Source organism: Choloepus didactylus, chromosome 11 (assembly GCF_015220235.1).
Source record: "Choloepus didactylus isolate mChoDid1 chromosome 11, mChoDid1.pri, whole genome shotgun sequence".
Lineage (NCBI taxonomy): Eukaryota > Metazoa > Chordata > Mammalia > Pilosa > Megalonychidae > Choloepus > Choloepus didactylus.
The window spans coordinates 68,475,570-68,494,006 of NC_051317.1; positions in this window are offsets into that span (position 1 = coordinate 68,475,570).

Genomic DNA, 18,437 nt, shown 5'->3' on the forward strand with positions numbered 1-18,437 from the left:
AGATGATGATGCCTCTGTACTGTCCTTATGGTACTTGAGGCCAAGAGGTTGCTGGACCTATAACAAAGTTATTATAGATTTTTAGCCAATTTGTGAGTACATTCCCTTTTCTCTACCACATACTTGCCATCTAGAACCAGTGGCAGAACGAAGGCCATTCCAGTCACAGTGACTTCCTCACCAGTCCAGTCCGTCTCCCGTGTGCACCTTTGCCCAAGCCCTGGTCCTTAGCCATAAGTCTCTGGGCTCCCCTTACCCCTCTGGTTACTCTGGTCTAATTATAGCTCTTAGAAGCCTCACTAATTCCAGAGATAATAACAACATTCTGTTCAGTTCAAACAAAATATTTTTTTAAACAGGGATAATTGCACTGCAAAGTGTTTTATAAATAATAAAAAGATAACACTTTAAGCTCATACAGTGCGTGTTCTTCCTTCTCAAAGAAGGAAGCACTAATTGGTGCTCTAGTGTAATATTAAATGTATTCTAACCTAATGAGAGCAAAGGTGTCTTAAGGTAAAGCAATTCCAACTCTTGCTGTGTGTACATGGGGTTCTGACTCTCATAATGTGGAGCCTATGGAAAAAAGATGAGAATAGAGCCAAAAGTAAAGTGAGAACAAAGATTTAGGGATTATGGAAATCCTTCCATAGGTATGCCATGCTGCTCACAAGACAACTTGTTTGGATGAGATTTCCCCTTGGCCGTATAATTTGCTATTTTAAAATGTGGCTTCCATCAATTATGAAAGTTTGGTATATGATGTGAGGGAAAGCCAAAATCCCAATTAGTTATTATCTGAGTGTTGACCTCACACTGGATAAACTCATTTATCCTCATTTAAGAAGGATGCTTAATAGAATTTCTGGTAGTTTCTCTTGTGAGGGTAAACACCTATGAGCTTGCAGGCAACCTGCCCTCCACCTCCTAAGGAAGTGCTTCAGACAACCAAATCGTATTTCCCTGGTTCTGTGCCAGCCCTTATATGGAATTATGGCTAATATCATTTACTGTTTTATTGTAAATTGTTCTAATAGTTAAATAATGTAATATTTATTATTTAAACATTTTTTCCTATGGATTTTTCAAGTAACCATTATTTTCATGAGAGACCATGGAAACAGCTTTGAAACTGACCATTGTGAAATACATGAGGACCTTCAGTGCTTGCTAGAGGTAAAAGATGCACAAATGTAACTCAAACTAAATGTAATTCCATGCAGAAATGTGGCCACAGATAACGTTCACCAAGCCAGTTCTCAGAGTCAGTAAGAAAGAAAGGAACAAAATTCAACCCACAAATCTCTCTGTGGGTCTAAAAATAATAATACTAATAACAAAACAAAAATGGACCTGAACCAGCCTTTTTAAAGCTTAGTTCTTTCAATACCCTGAACAACAACAAAAAAGTCCAGACAACTTTACTACCAAACTTTGGTTTAAGGAGGATGCTTAACAGAATTTCTGGTAATTTCTCTTGTGTTCATATTCTTTCCTCAGCCAGGGAGAACTCATATCCTATAAGGAATCATTAGACACTAAATTAAAAAGGAACCTTGTGGCTGGTTCACTGAGAACCATATAACAAAAGTATATTTGTAATTTAAGATCTGCAACTGAGCTTTTTTCAGTTGGGCTTTTATGAAAGAGCCCAATTAAAGATTCTAGAGAGCCATGCATGACAAAAGGACAAATTTGATTTTTTTTCCAAAATTTCCTCACATATTTAATTTATTTTAATAAAAGAGTCTCCCCAGAACTAACTGGCTGACTCATCTGTATATTTACATTATTTGGTATTTATAGCTTAATACCTACAGCTACCACGGGATCCCCTGGCCTCTGCAGAAATTCTAATGTGTCAGATTCAGTGAGTGCTCATCAAATGTTCCATGTGTTCTCCTATATTTCACAGCTTCTGTTGCAGTTATGTTGCTGGGATAGTAACTAATTCTAGCCAATGGACTCTGTGTGGAAATGATATGTGTCACTTCCAGGCCAAGACAGTTCAGAGTCAGTATACCCTTGCCAGCTCTCTTTTCCCATGACACAACTGTTCCATATACCATAGCTGCAAGATGGAATGGGAAATAAGCAAGAAGTAAGCACTTACTCTGTTAAGCCCCTGAGATTTCAAAGTTTTATTTGTAGGGGCAGCCAAGGCTAATTATCCTAATATACCTCGGAACTCTCATTCCTACAGAATACTTTATAATTCCAATGCTATTTTAAGTTTGAATGCAGACTTGATCCTGCATGCCAAGTTACGATAGGCCATGCAGCAGTTGCTGACAACCAATCAGCAATTGAATATGGAGGCAAAAAGGCAATTTAAGAATCATTCTTTCCATAGGAACCACATACTGAACCCCTTCTATATTCCTTGACCTGGGCCAGGTGCAGTGGTGAGAAAAGAATGAAAAACATATAGTTTAGGCTTTCACACTGCTCGGGTGTTGTTCCCAGTAAGGATCTAGTTTTTTGCCTCCCCTAACCAAGGTGATACTAATGCATTGGGGCTGGGTTGCTTAGGTAATTACATAATTATACCACATCAAGGTTTTATCCATATATAAAGATGAGGATCACATGAACAAGAGAATAAGAAATGAGGACTTAATTGGTGCCATGGGTTTCAACTCAGATTAGTGCAATAAAATTAATAATTCAATTTATAGTAACTCCCCACCACACCCTTGCCAAAGTGCTTAGAAGGCTGTGAGTGTAATTAAAGATAATCACAACAGCAAAGAAAAGAATGCTTATTAAAACCATGAGCTTGAGCCCAGGTGATGGTTAGATTAATAGAAATTTTTAGTTAAATTAATAGACATTTTTAGTCAATGGTACATTCCAACATCTTAATCCAAAAGGCCAGGGAACCTTAGTTTGTCATTCATCTTCTTTTCACTAATGGGAAAATTGAGAAACATAGAAGGTATCTTCATGGGAAACATGAGATAAAAACTGAAACCCATGAGGACCACTGAGTCAATTTGTGGTTCTGTGCTCCTTCTCAGTCTCCATGCCCTTGCCCTTTGTCCCTTTCCAATGGCATTCTCAGATGTCACTTTCCAATTCTTGGAAGATACAAAGTCTTTTATTTGGGGTTATTGTTTTGGTTTGGTTGGTTTTTGTTTTTTGTTTTGTTTTGTTTTTTTGCCTTTTTTGCTTCCATAACATCTACCTGTTGACTTTGGGTAGCTGGGAAAACCAAGAGCACTGTGCATTCTCTTGTGACACCCTCTCCCAGTATCTCCCTTTGAAAGGAAAAGAGAGAAAGAGAAAGGTTTACTTTGTGGATCCTCCCCCTCCAAGACCCAGTAGAATCCTAATTATCAAGGCCTGATAGAGAAACTTGTCAAAGCTATGAACTGGCTGATTTATAAAAGCCAATCTCCCTCTTATTGGAACCTACCTTTACTAAGTTAGAATAACTTCTTTTAAACAGCCAATTGATTCCTTCAGCCACCATAGCAAGCATTTCAGTTGCTTCCTCTGAATGTCTCAGGGGGACAATAGAAAAAAGTCTTATTAAAGATATATTAAGAAAAAGAAGAACAAGAACAAGAATGCTGAGCACTTGCTATGCTATGGGTCGAACATAGTTCTATTTGTACTACATGAATTTGCTAATTTAGTTAACTCACAATGACTTATGAGGTATACGTATGGATGTGACATTTTTCCAAGTCTGGCCACTTAATAAAAGTCATCATTATGTGACACTATCATTAAAACCTTACCTTTTTTAGAAAGATCTTTCTCTCAGAAAACTCCGTTCTTCGGTATTCTTTGCAAAGCTCCATAATACTATCAACCGTACATAGAATATAAAGGTATTTCTCCATTTACTTTATTCTAAAATATGCCAAGAGGAATTGACATGTACCATAGCATAAAGGAAGCTTATTTTTCTGAATATTTCTTCTGTGTAATCATAAGTTATTTTTATCCATTGTTTTAAAGTGAGATAGACTGGAAAGAACATGAACTGGGAATTAGACATCTGCATGTTGACCCTGGCTCTGTGCCTTAGCAAGCTGTGCCACTTAAGGAAGTCACTTGGCTTCTCTAGGATCTACTTTCTCATCTATAAAATGAGGATCTCATTACTAGATCATCAGTTCAGACAGAAAAAGCTATTTAGGATACATGCTATTGATCATTCATTTAAAATTACTTGCCATTTTTCTTATACTTTCTTCTTTAGATCCTCCGATAATCAATGAGCAGTAGTCACTTGCTATATGTCAGACCCTGATACAATACTATGACACAACCTCTGTCTTCTGGGAAACCATATTTGGGTGGGGAAACAGTCACGTAAACAAGAAACTCAAATACATGTTATCATTGCTATAACAGGAGTGAGGGCCCAAGCACTATGGGTGAATAAACAGGGGAACTGGAAAGATCAAAAAAGACTTCAGAGAGGATGTGACCTTTGATTAGTTCTTTGAAAGATGAACATTTCATATTTTTACCTAATTTTTCTCTATCTTTGTGCAACTACTTTAATGGATAGTTCATCTTCTGTCATGAAATATTAAAAGCCAGTGCTCCAGGAAACTTGACCATGGCCCCAAATAAAATTTCCTTCTTAGTATATAGCAGCAACACTGCCACCAAGATAAAAATCATAATTTATCTCTTTTTCAATATGAGTGGACCCAAAAGATTAAACAGAATGGAATATCGAAGTGGCCTTATGATACAACTAGAGTCCACTGAAGCCATCCAAAGAGGCCACAGTTCCCCTCTCTCATGAGAAAATTCCATTTTTAAAAGTCTATAGATTTCCATGTCTCTATGGCTTCCTCCTGCTTAGATATTCAAACTCCTAGATGAGAAATTCTAGGCAAAGAACTAAGTTTCAATATCTACTGGGGATATGAAACTTTATTCCCAACCTATAAAAACCTATACTGACACATATTGTGACATGGTGGCTCAAGCATCTCAATCAGCACACCCAGAGCTATGCACTCCAACTAACACAAGTAACCTGTTTCTTCACATCAAACAGTTGCATCAGCATAGAATGGTGCAGAAAGATTCACAAGCTGGCATAGCAATATGAGAAAGTGAATGGAGTAAAATCCTAAAGACATGAGTATAGTGGAACCCTCGAAGGAAATCTTAGAGAAAATAAAAATTATCCTTCTTAAATTAAAAAAAATTATTCAAGACTGACAAGTGTACATTTAAAGGGGGAATACTAATACACTATTGGCAGGACTGTAGAATATTGTAACCCTTTGGGAAGTCATTGAGTCACATGTCTCAAGAACATGAAAAATGTTCATGCTCTTTGACACAGCTTCTGTTACATAACCTTATTTATATGCAAATCTTCATGCATGAAGATCATCATCATGGGATTGTTCATGATAATAAAAAACAGTACAATCCAAAAGTTCAATAATAAGAGGATGGCTGATTAAAATTATTGGAAATGTATATGTCAGTGTACAATAGAGTCATTAAGTAGAACTTAAAGCATTTGTAAAATGTTGGGAAATGCTTAGCTTAAAATATTAAGGGATTAAACCAGAATACAAAATAGAATAAACAGTAGGACTTTACATCACAACCATGCTTTTTTAAAAAAATACATAGAAGAGGATTAGAAGGAAATACAGCAAAATATTCACAATAGCTGTCTTTAATTAAAATAAAATGATTGACATTTATATTATTTTACTTTTTAATATTTTCCATGTTTTCTCTAATGAGATTCAGAAAAAAAATTAGTGCATTGTATACAATAACTCAGAATTGCTCCCAAAAGTTATGGTGTTAGATATTTAAAGAGCCACAGACAGCCAAACATATCAATGACCAACTTGAGCCCAAACAAAACCTAAAAGTGAACCGAAAAGTTGAGGGAGGCACTGTGATATAAAGCAGGAAAGTGAGATTCCCATAACTTGTGAGTAAGAAGACAAATGCAGAGGAAAATTGCTATTCTGGTTTTCAGAGTAATCTGCATGATAGATGATTTCATAATGTTTCTGCAAATAACCTTAATTTAACCAACGAACTGAATCAATTAATTCAAAAGATCTTACTGAGTTGTCTGCTATATACCAGGTACTTGTCTAATTTCTTGGGGCACAAAGACAAGTATAACATAGTCTATGGCTTCAAAAAGCTTAGTATAATATGATTCAGTGCTGTGACTTTTACTATCTCTGCATTTAATTAATGCAGGTACCCTCCAAAAAATTGCCTAAAGATAAGACATTTTAAAATATTTCATTTGAACTAGTGGAAAAGAAGGAAGATTACATTCCAAGGAGCTGACTGATGAAAGAGCTTACGATTTGGAGTTAGAAAGTCAAGTTTAGATAAAAGTTCATTAATTCATGCTGAGTTTCCACAGCTGTTAGCACCAAAAGAGGCTAGAGGAAGATGTCAGTTTACCAGAAATGAGTCAGTTGGCCATGAACATTTGTTGAGTGCTCACTGCAGGTAGAAGTGGTATAAAAGGCACTGTGAGAGGGTACACGAAAAGAGTATCCGTTCTCTTCCGCAAGAAGCTTACACACTAATTTGGGAAACAAAATCCACATGAAAAAAATAATTAAAGAAAACTTTTATAAAGTTCACTTATTAATAAATCCAAATGGAAAAACAATAGGGGTAAAGAGGACACAACACAGAATAGGGAGCCTAAAACAGGAGGGTGAATTATAGAAGGTTCCTTAGAAAAGGTATATTTGAAGTTGCATTTTGAAGGTAATGAGAAACATTAACAGAGAAAAGAGAGAGAAATGGTGCTCTGTGAAAGTGGAACAAAAAAAAAGTTGCATTTGGGATAAGACCAGAAAGCTGAATTTGGCTTGACAAGTGATTCCAATCCTAACTGTAGATGGGAAGGTTTTAGACAACCCACACCCAGAGATTCTGACTTAGAGGATCCAGGTACGGCCCAGGCGTTGGTATTTCTAAGAAGGTTTCCTCAAGTAATTCTGGTGTCCGGAGAGTATTAAGAACTCCTGGCTAAATAGACTATGTGACTGAATAATGGGAGATGATATACTTGAAATGGGAAATGAACATTTGTGACTTATTAAAAGGCAGTATTACATGTAACTAAGATGGCTCATTAGACTGTGAGTTCCTGGGAAGCAAGGATCATGTTTTTAGTCATTTTTGTATGAACATAATATTGAATTAATATTTTTGAATGAATGAATGGTTGAATAAATGAATGAATACAATAAGTAAAAGAAATCACTCTAGTCACCTAAGCCAATTGGTAAGATGATAATAATGTTTAAGGGATGTTAATTTAACATTATAGCAGAAGGGAGGGAAAATGGTAACAGCTAATACTGAGCGCTCCTGCATACCAGGTATTTTACATTCATTGTATCATTTCATACTCACAACCAGCCTATCAAGTAGATATTAATATTATTATCTGAACTGAGAGAAGTGAAGCCTAGAAACATTAACTAATGCCCAAGATCATTCAGTGTTGATGAGCTGCAAAGCTGGGAATCAGGTATTGGTTCTTCTTGGTAGATGTCTAAATTTATATGAACAAACACTGCAAACCAACATAGGCTCAAATTTCTCGACAAAGCTCCATCTAATGATCTAATGATGTTGAAATGGCATGTGATTTAATTAAGATATTTACCTAACTACAAGATTAGAGCTCTTAACGGTAATCAGACAGGTGGGTCAACATCTGGTATTTCTGGAAAATAATTTCTATTACTTTGTCTTATATCACATAGGACTTTATTAGAAATGTAAAAGGAAAGAAAGCATGTCCCATTGCACTTTGTTTTGGAATGAGAACTATAATTGCTTTATAATTTAAGGGAAATTGCTCATCATCCATTGTTTCTCTGTTCACGATTGAGAAAACTTTTCCTTTCATCATTTCATACCCTGTCTGAAAAGAATTATCTCCACCACCCCTGATGCTATGTATTATCTAGAACGGTGGGATTATATATGTCAATTGAAATAAAAAATGAGTAAACTGAAGAGAGTTTCTTAAACTCTTTTGTTAAAAATTTCAATTGACCTTAAAAAACTACTCTGAATGACCTTCTACAGGAACCACAAGAGAATTAGCTACTCAAACAGTAAATTTCTTTAAAAATAAAGTTGAGGACATTTTAGGTAACATCATACTCTAATAAAAAAAGCAAAACTTAGCCATCCCAAGAAGGAAAATGAAAAACAATCCTATCAACATTCAGCAATTTTGACATAAATTAAGCACATTAATTGCTTTATGATTCTTTGGGAAATCAGAAACTGGATCTTTTGAGAAGCTCTGTGTTTGGATATAACCAAAGCCAATTTACTTGAACAACAATTTGCAATATATTGCCAACTGGAAACACAGCTGAATTCTTCTGTCCTTAAAACACTTCAACTTTGTAATTTCAACCACCAAAATCATTCAACCTTTACACATTTTCCTGTCTACCTCCTTTTTATATTAATGATCTTGTCATTTGAAAACCTTGAATTCACTGTTAGAATCTCAGGCATGGCAACTACTCTCCCTGAAATATCCTTTCATTTACTAATTGACGTTTGCTCATATATTTTAATGTCAAATTTTATTGTCCCTCATTCTGACCTATTCCTCCTCCCTCAGATCCATGTAAGACTCTACTTTGAGCAATATTATTGACTTTTAATTGGCTTCAATTAAAATTGGCTGCAATGTTCTCATCTGAAGCTTTGCATTTGGCTTGGATTGTACACAAGTGATAATCCACAAAGTTCCTATGACGTAGTCTCTGAATTTTTCTGCAAGTAAAAAAATAACATTATCCAGAAATCTCCCTGAGCTCTCCTTAGCAGTAGCTTACTGTTTTCTTTAGGGACACCAACCCTCTGAATCTCCAGAACTACCAGGAAGGGCAATGTGTGGGGTGGAATGTTTTTTCTATATTATTAGATTTGGGCTTCTCCATAGGCCAACCTAGAAAAGTTGCTCAAAAGAACATAAAGGCTTTGGACAGGGTTATTTGGAGGACACACGGAAGTCTTTATGTACTTGTTGCAAATTCTGTTTCTCCCCTTTTTCACTTCCTATGTTTCTCATCATTACATACTCTGCGTCCTGTTCTTTAAAGTGAAAGATAAAAGGGAAGTGAACAATGATAAAACTGTTCAAAGATTACTTAATCAAAGGCAGAGCTCAAACCGAGAAAACAAATAAAACCACCAAACACTCACTGGACAAAAACATCACCAAGAGAAACAAAATCCTCTACCTAAATTTGGTTCATTGCAAGGAAAATGTTTTTGGAAGGGATGCCAGAAGGAGATCCCAAGTGAGGGTTCCAGTGGGCATAGGAGTCCCAGTACAACTTTCATATGTAGACAAGGCTGGGGCAGAGCTGTCTTCAGCAGCCCATAATACACAAAACCCTTTGTCCAGCATCCAGCCCAGGTTTTTCATTTCCCAGTCACTTAGGCACACATGATGTTCTGTCTCTTCCTTTTTCCTCCCTAAATTACTACTTTGCACAAAGACTTTGTTTTGACTCATTTATTGTATTAAAAACCAATCTAATTGGAGGCTATGCTGTTAATACAAGCTTTTTAAATTCTAATATACCAATGAGGGGCTCAATTTATCTGAATATAGCTGGTTTTACATAACTGTTTTGTAGGAGTTTCTGGCAGCAAATTAATTGTTTGGATGCCTTATCATTTTTCAAGTAAATGTTTGTATATAGCATTCAAACATCATGCAACAGTAATTCAAGTATTAGTCCTCAAAATTGTCATTTTATGAGGTGATACCTAAATATCACAGCCTTTCCTTCTTACCAAATACAAAAAAAAAAGGGATAGGAGGAAGGGGAGATTTAGCAATTATGACTTTTCTAACCAAAACACACACACAAAGTTACTTAATTTTATTACACATAAATATTAACACTTTGCATATTCCAAAGTTCTAGCTATAGTTTCTATTTCAAGACAGAATGACACAGCAAAAGGCTTTTTTTCCTTTAATTTTCTAACTAAAACAGATTGAGACAAAACTGAACACATTTTCCAGAGCACCCTTAGTTAATAATCTTCATGGCTACTAATGTGCATTAAATTCATTTCTCTCCTCACAAAAGGAAGTAGAGAAGGAAGACAGTGAAGAGAGTTTTTTTCTGGTCAAAGATATCATACCGAAAGTTCCCTGGCTATTTAGGGAAATAAAAGTACAAGAAATAAGAGAGAAGATTTCCACATACGAGCTTCCGTCCCAATTTTCCCACAGGTTCCCCCACCTTCACTTTGCCTCTGAAGAAATTCCCTGAACACAATAATAATACAATCTGAAATTCTGACTTTGTTAAAATTTTTACACACGTCTCCATCTAATTTTCACAATAGCCTTTTATTATCTCCATTTTACAAGTCGAGAATCTGAAGCTTAGAAAACTTAAGTAACTTGCTCGAGTTTCTTCAGGTTATTTGCAAGGTCTGAGCACATAACCACAAAGTGACACGCAAACACCCTGCAGCCCTTCACATACGAGGTATGAGCAGGAAGTCAAAATGGGGAATTATCCACTGCAAATTCCTTTATTGCTGAGGAAAGCCCCTGGAATCAGTTACAAAATTTTTCTTTCTCTTTTTTCTTTGGTGGAAGCAAGTGAAAAATTAAACTGAAAGACTCCATGAAGTCACTCCCAACAAGATTCACTCATTACTAATATTATATATACTCCCAATATCTAACGATTCCTATCTTAAGGGTCTTACCCAATCATCTTAGTTCTAAAATTCCCTGTAAATAGTATTTTTTAGTTACTTATTAGGTTTCTTTCTCAGTTATCAAAGCAAATGTTCTTGGGACACATAATCAAAATATTTATTATAAATTTTGCTGGTTTGGATGTATTATGTCCCCCAAAATGCCATGTTCTTTGATGCAGTCTTGTGTGGGCAGATGTGTTTGTGCTGATTAAGTTGGAATACTTTGATTGAGTGTTTTCTTGGAGATGTGACTCAAATAGCTGCGGGAGAGACCTTTGATTGGATAATTTCCATGGAGGTGTTTCCCCACCCATTCAGGGTGGGTCTTAATTGAATCACTAGAGTCCTATAGAGAAGTTCAGGAACAGAAGGAACTCAGAGCAGCTGTAAGTGTCATTTTGGAGAGCAACTAAGAGAGAGATTTTGGAGACAGCCATTGAAAGCAGGCTTATGCTGGTCCAGAGTTTGCTCCGGAGAAGCTAAGAGAGTACAAAGCACCCCAAGAGCAACATTTTGAAGAACTCACAGGAGCTGAGAGAGGAGCTGGAACATAACCCAGAAATAGCAGAGCCAGCCACGTGCCTTCCCAGCTAACAGAGGTTTTCCAGACACCATCGGCCTTCCTACGGTGAAGGTATACTTGTGGTGAGACCTTTATTTGGACATTTTCATGGCCTGCAGACTGTAGTTTCGTAACCAAATAAACCCCCTTTATAAAAGCCAATCCATTTCTGGTATTTTGCATAATGGCAGCATTAGCAAACCGGAACATAAATATTTCCAATTCTTTGATGCATATTCTATAGAGAGATGTCACAATAACCCATACATGAAGTCTTTTGGAAGCATTAGCACAGATAAGATTAACAACCATGAAAGCTCAAGCAACCTCTCATTCAGTTTGTTCAGCTGCACTGGAAGATGGTTAGGGGTGCCATTTATTCTATCCCCACACATGGGGGAAGAGATGTAAAACAAAACTATTATAGGAAAAAATCTCAACATTTCTAAATGGTTATTTTGTGTGGTGAGAATATAAGTGATTTTTCCCTCTTTCTGTCTCCACTATTCTCTATACTAGCTTTAAAATAGAGAAAATTTCATATTTTATAAAAATATAAGATACCATCAAATTTTTGTCAGTTTTGTTGATATATAAGTTACATAAAATAAAATTCACCCATTTTAAGTATACCATTCAATGAGTTTCAGAAAATGAGCTCAGTTGTATAACCACCACAAATTTATCAATTCACAGTTGACGGACATTTGGGTTTTTTTGAATTCAGGACTATTATAAATAAAGCTACTATGACCATTCATGTGCAAGTCTTTGTGAGGATATATGTTTTCATTTCTCCTAGTTAAATTCCCTTAAGTGGAATTGCTGGGACATAGTGTAAATGCATATTTAACTTTTTAAGAAAGTGCTAAACTGTTTTTCAAAGTGGTTTGTAATTTTCATTTCCACCAAAATGCATGAGAGTTCCCGTTGTTCTGCATCTTTTTCAATAATTTTTGTCAGTCTTTTTAGTTTCAGCCATTCTAATACGTGTGAGGTAGTGATTTTTGGAATTTGCATTTCTCTAATGAATGATCAGGAGTATAAGATGCCAGCAATATTTAATGTGCTAAGAAAGAAAAAATGCTTCCTATTAAATAGACACAATGCTTTCTTATCACTTAGAATTTTATTGTATAGTTATTTTCGAAGAGCTGTCTTAGACTTCTTTAATCATAGATTTTTTAGCAGATATCCTCACCTATGAATAAAAAGCAAAATTAATTGGCAAAGAAATCCCCAAAACTTCTCAAATTTGAAGCCCAATGCTTCTAAATAATCTTTTGGCTCAAATTTAGGGTTTTCCACATAACACTGATTTCTATGCCAATAATGGTACTGAAAATGCAGCTTTTTTTTTAAAGCATGCACCACTGTTGCTTCAGAGATTTTTTCCACCACTGACAACATTCTGCAAACTTTGATGCTGACAATTATTTGATCTTACCCAAAAGTATTGAGTTCCTTAGAAAAGATTCATATTCCTTCTTCAGTTGGCTTATAGATCAAAATGATGAAAGGTTTCAGTTGTCCAGTCATGCAAGCAGGAATGACAACCGAGACTGAACATACATTGACTACTCCTAATTACAGCTAAATCATGAGAGCTAAAGCATGACAGCTGCTGAAAGTAAATTATCCTCAATTGTAAGATTCATCCCAATTCCAAAGTGGTAAAAATCTGAAAACTTGCATCTTAGAAACATGATATATAGTAAAAAAAGTAAACATTATTTTAAAATTCTCTTCTTTGTCTTATATCTGTGTATTTCAATACAGAAAAACAAACTGATAAAAGCATTCTTAAACTGCATCATATAGTTTAGCAACTAATGAATCACAATCTTAAAATACACCCCAATGGTTTGTAAGTTAATTCCCTCTGCAAGTAGTTTACAAATTCCTTCTGTTCAGGAACTTTCTTTTGACTCCACTCATATCACTTACCACATTGTTTTTCAAATTTTGTGTAATTAACCTTTTGAGATTCATGAAATCAACTTAGTGGGTTATGAACAGCACTTTTTTTTTAAAATAAAATAGAATATAGTAAAAATATAAGTGCAATATATATTAGGTGCCACTTAATAATACTTTTGCTTTTATTAATTATACATCTTTACATATATTTGTACTGGTCACGATATAAAATGCGGTTCCTACAGTGTGTGTTCTGGTTTGCTAGTGCTGCCATTTTGCAAAATGCCAGAAATGGATTGGCTTTTATAAAGGGGGTTTATTTGGTTACAAAGTTACAGTTCTAAGACCATTAAAGTGTCCAAACTAAGGCATCAACAATAGGGTACCTTCACTAAAGAAATGTCGATGACAACCGGAAAACCTCTGTTAGCTGGGAAGGCACATGGCTGGCGCCTACTGATCCTTTACTCCGGGGTTCTGGTTTCAAAACGGCTGCCTCCAAAATGTCTCTGGGCTAGCATCTCCAAATGCCTCCAAGCATCTCTAAGTGTCAGCAAGCATCTTTCCCAAAGTCTCCTTCAGCTGCTCTTGGTGCAAAATCTGGGCTACCATCTCAAAGCGTCAGCCAGCATCTGGGTCTCCTGGCTTAGCATATCCCAGGGTGTCTTCATCTCTCTGCTCTCTGTGTGAGCTCCCTTTAAAGGACTCCAGTAAACTAATCCAGACCTACCCTGAATGGGTGGGATCAAACCTTCACAGAAACATTCAATCAAGAGGTCACACCTGAATCAAAAAAGATTGGTAACTCTGCCCCACAAGAGTGCATTAAAGAACATGGCTTTTGGGGAGACATAATATATCCAAACCGGCACGGCGTGTCATAGTAAAAAGTGTTTGGAAAAAGGGTTAAATGATTTTTTCAGATTGATGCCAATTTTAGATTTTTTTAAGTGGTCCAAAATTTTGGTCCAATTTTTAAAAATTTATTATCAAGCTGGTATTACAGCTTTCACCTTCTTGTGAGGATAATATTGGGAAAACCCTTGCAATCTCTCACTTCATCTATATGATTACAACATCAAAATCGAACATAATTCTGTTATTTTACATCATGGTTTCTAAAGACTGGAGTCTCAACTCCTGACTCTCAAATGAGAATATCAGGTTCCATAATCTGGACTGGACCAAGACTTTTGAGTCCTGGGGAGGCTAATTATTTAGCACCCTTTCAAACTGAGGTTCTGAAAACACTTATCCAACCTTTATTTGAAAGAAAGCCCTCTCATCAGCTTTTCAAACAATATGTCTGGCCCTAAATCTGCATACCCTACTCAGTGACACAGAGACCCTGGAGGTAGCCAGAGCAGCCCTCCTTTGAAAGCAGTTTCCGGTCTATGCAGTTTCTCAAGTATACTTTTGGAGGAGACCTCACCTCTCATGCACAATTTATCAAAATATTTCTTCAAGCCAAATTTGCTAGTCTTGCAGGGACTGGTACATATGATTTCTTCCATCTCTGTTTCTTTTTCAGTAATAGTCAGTTGCCTCAAACTGGCTGCCTCCAGAGCTGCTTGGCTAACCTACCCCTTAAGTGTGGCCTTTATCCAGCTCTGCCTATAGTAGGAAAACCTGCCCCAGAGCAGGGATAGTTGAAGGCCTGTCCTGGGCATATCACATACACTCACTGTTCCATTTTCTTCATCTATAAACAAAATGATCTCTGCCTTTTTGTGCTCAAACATTTTTTCTAGCTCTATGAATCTATATCCTTGATGAAAAGTTTTCGTGTCTTCTCCAAGGGAGGTTCTGAGAGGTTCGGAAAGGTTATGAGAGGTGGGGAAATGGGCCTCAAGACCATGGCCCACCTTTTAGCAATAGAAGTTCTGCCAAGATCAGTTCTGTTAGATCTAAGTGTACTTTCATTCATTTGAATAAAGGATTCTTTGGGAGAAAGAAAGGTTGGGGGATGGAGGGAGGAAGGAAAAGAGAGAAAGAAAGAAAGAGAGAGAGGAAAAAAGAGAGAGAGAGAGAAATTGTAGGTCATTTATTCATTTCAAATATTTGTTGAGTCCACCCCTTGTGCCAAACATGGTTCTAGGTCCTGGGGTTTCTCTGGGGAACAAGACAGAGAAGACCCCTGCTCTGGTGGATACTCAAGTGAATAATAATGTGAAAGGACTTTGTAAACTTGAAAGCATTTTCCAAGGTAGTATGTGTACTTACATTAAGTGGGTAAGATTTTTTTTGTAAAGCAAAACTTTTATTTTACTATTAAAATATTTCTATCAGATCTATTGTTAGAGTTCATAAGACGAATATAGCTGAAAACATCTATATAATCAACTAAAAAGTAAAACATTTTATAAAGAGAGCTAAGTTTCTGTAAAATATTTCTCACTGGCTGAGGTTAACAAAGACATTACAGCATTTCCTTTCAAATAAGGAAGTGCTGATAATCTGTCAGATTAAACTCATGGGAGCAGAGAAAAATAAATAAAAACATACCAATATGAATCTAAATCTTAGTAATAGCCATCTCTTTCAAAACACTGTAAACTCCTAGAGGCCAGGAGACCAAAGTCTACTGTGTATCTATTTCTCTGACAGCATCTACAATAGGATTTTATTACATATTTGCTTGGTGAATAAAATGTGCTAAGCACTCAACTTAGAGATAAGATCCCACTGCCACCACGATTGTAAGTAACAATATGGCCCTGGGTTATCAAGGACAGTCCCTGCTTAAGCCTGTTGTGCTGTATTAAAAGCAAACCCTTCCACATGCAGAAGTGTCAAGTTTTGAAAGATAAATCATATACTTGCCCTAATCATAAACCTCAGTCACATCCATCTTGCTTTTCAGTTGCTTAAAGGAATTCTAGAACATTCTGGCTTAGCTTCTTAATTTTATTGTACTCCATGAGCAAGAAGAGTAAGTGTAGGGCTGGGAACTCTAATCCTTTTCTACTCTCATTCCAGGCCCTACTGAGAAGGACAATCCCAGAGGGGTAAAGATGTCTTCATGAAACAGCTAAACCACAAGCACACCGTGACCCACAAAGACAAGGCCCCCCAGAACTTGATTGAAAGACAAGCGGTCTCAAGTTTCCACCACAGGTAAAGATATGACCCAGAGGGAACCTTCCACCTGGATCCTGGTGATTCTAAATTGCTACTGGGCAGATAACCCTGTTGCTAGCTACATCCAGGGATGTCGGAAAGATAATTGTATCACATCTGTTAATCACTTTGAGTTCCATGGAAATGGATGCCAGAGAATTTCCTGGCATTGTTAGAGGAATGTTACAAGAGCCAAATTCTAAGAGAATGTCTCATTCATTAAAGCACCAGGGAAATTATCCCATACTAGACTCCTGCCTCCATCAGACATGAGCAATAATAATAAAAGTTCAGTGCACCCATTGGACTCCTACCCATCTGCTCTCTCACAACAACCCTGTGAAAATGGATGGGGAGTGACACCTCGGGAAATAGAGGCACACTACTTTTATGTGAGGGAAATGCCAGCATGAGATGGCCAAATGTTGAACATAGAGAATAACCTTGAAGAGAAATAAAGCAAAAGCACCCCACATCTTGGGATGTATACTAATGCCGTTCGGATCCAAGGCACCGAGCCACGGACTTCGATTTCTAATCCTCCCTCTGTTCTGAGTCTGGCAGTGATACAGACAGTCATGCGGCAGCACCAACAAGGTACCTACAAATGCACTGAGGAGAAGGTTCCAGAAAAGGATATTCCACCTCCCTTCCTCCCAAGCTGGAATAAATTCCTGCCCAGTACTAGAAGTCCGAAATTAGATAAAAGGGTTCTGGAGGAATTAGCTTGTCCCTAGGAAAAGCGTGAAACTCTATGTCCACTCAGGCACTCTCAGGGATAGGTCTATGTCACCTAGGACCGTTTAAGATAGGACAAATATTCCCAATTTAATTCTGGTAACAGGTTTTCATACTTACCTTTCTTTCTTCCTTAACTACCTAATTTTCTTCCCCAAAAGTGACACAAAGAAGATAAGGAACATAGCTCATGGTTTGCAACCACCATCTTCTGATTTCCCTGAAATAACATAGTGGTTTGTGTCCCAACTCTTCCACTAATAAACTGTGTAGCTTCAGGCAACATTTTAACCTGTTTCTTAATTTCTTCGTTGGAAAAATTTGTAGGGCAGTGGGGAGAAGGAATAAGGACAATATTTAGGTAACACCTGCCCCCGAGTTTCAGAGAAGCCCCATATTTTTTCATGAACTATAGGCATAGCTACCGTCTCCCCACTCCAAACATTCTGTCAAGGTCCGAGGACCAGAAGTAAAAAGAACCTAAGCCGCCAATATCAAAGGCAAGCTGATTCTGTTGCTACAACAAAGGATGTTTGTGGTATAATCAGAGCCATAGAAAGTTCCATAAAATACTTCAATTACCCACAATCCTCATTGCAGTATTTCTCTGACAGCATCTACAACAGGACTTTATTACATATTTGTTTGGTGAATAAAATGTGCTAAGCACTCAACTTAGAGATAAGATCCCACTGCCACCACGATTGTAAGTAACAATATGGCCCTGGGTTATCAAGGACAGTCCCTGCTTAAGCCTGTTGTGCTGTATTAAAAGCAAACCCTTCCACATGCAGAAGTGTCAAGTTTTGAAAGATAAATCATATACTTGCCCTAATCATAAACCTCAGTCACATCCATCTTGCTTTTCAGTTGCTTAAAGGAATTCTAGAACATTCTGGCTTAGCTTCTTAATTTTATTGTACTCCATAAGCAAGAAGAATAAGTGTAGGGCTGGGAACTCTAATCCTGTTCTACTCTCATTCCAGGCCCTACTGAGAAGGACAATCCCAGAGGGGTAAAGATGTCTTCATGAAACAGCTAAACCACAAGCACACCTTGTCCCACAAAGACAAGGCCCTCCTTCTAGCTTCTTTCCCTCCATCTTCAACTCTGGGCTGTGGAGGTTGAAGAGACTTGCCCACTCATATACCCCAAATAACTTGCCCCCATCTGTCCTGCTTATTATCTTGCATAGTACAGCAGAAAATGCACAGACCAGAAGTTGGGAGTCTGAGATGTAGCCAACTAGCAAATAATAACAAAATATGTGACCTGTGACCTTAGCACAGTCAGTCATTTGACCACTCTGAACTAATTTTCTTCAGCTGCGCAATGAAGGGTTTGT